This window comes from Myotis davidii, unplaced genomic scaffold, assembly GCF_000327345.1.
Source record: "Myotis davidii unplaced genomic scaffold, ASM32734v1 scaffold290, whole genome shotgun sequence".
NCBI classification, from domain to species: domain Eukaryota; kingdom Metazoa; phylum Chordata; class Mammalia; order Chiroptera; family Vespertilionidae; genus Myotis; species Myotis davidii.
This window is the reverse complement of record NW_006285049.1, coordinates 5,174,713-5,174,970: the sequence shown is the minus strand read 5'-3', so window position 1 is coordinate 5,174,970 and position 258 is coordinate 5,174,713.

The window sequence follows — 258 nt, the reverse complement described above, 5'->3', positions numbered from 1 at the left end:
GAATTTCAAGATGAACAAAATACTGTTCCAGCACTCAAGAAACTTATGGTCTAGTGAAAGAAGCAATAATAAGCAATACTTAAGACACATTATTATATTTTAACTAGAAATATAGAATATGAACTGATTTAGAAAACTTGTAGCAGGAAGACCAGCAAGTACACTACTGCACTAGTCTAAGTTAGCACTGAGTACTGACTCTTCCTATTTGTTGCTGTTACCTTAATCAGGCATGGAAATGGAAATGTTCTTTCTTTT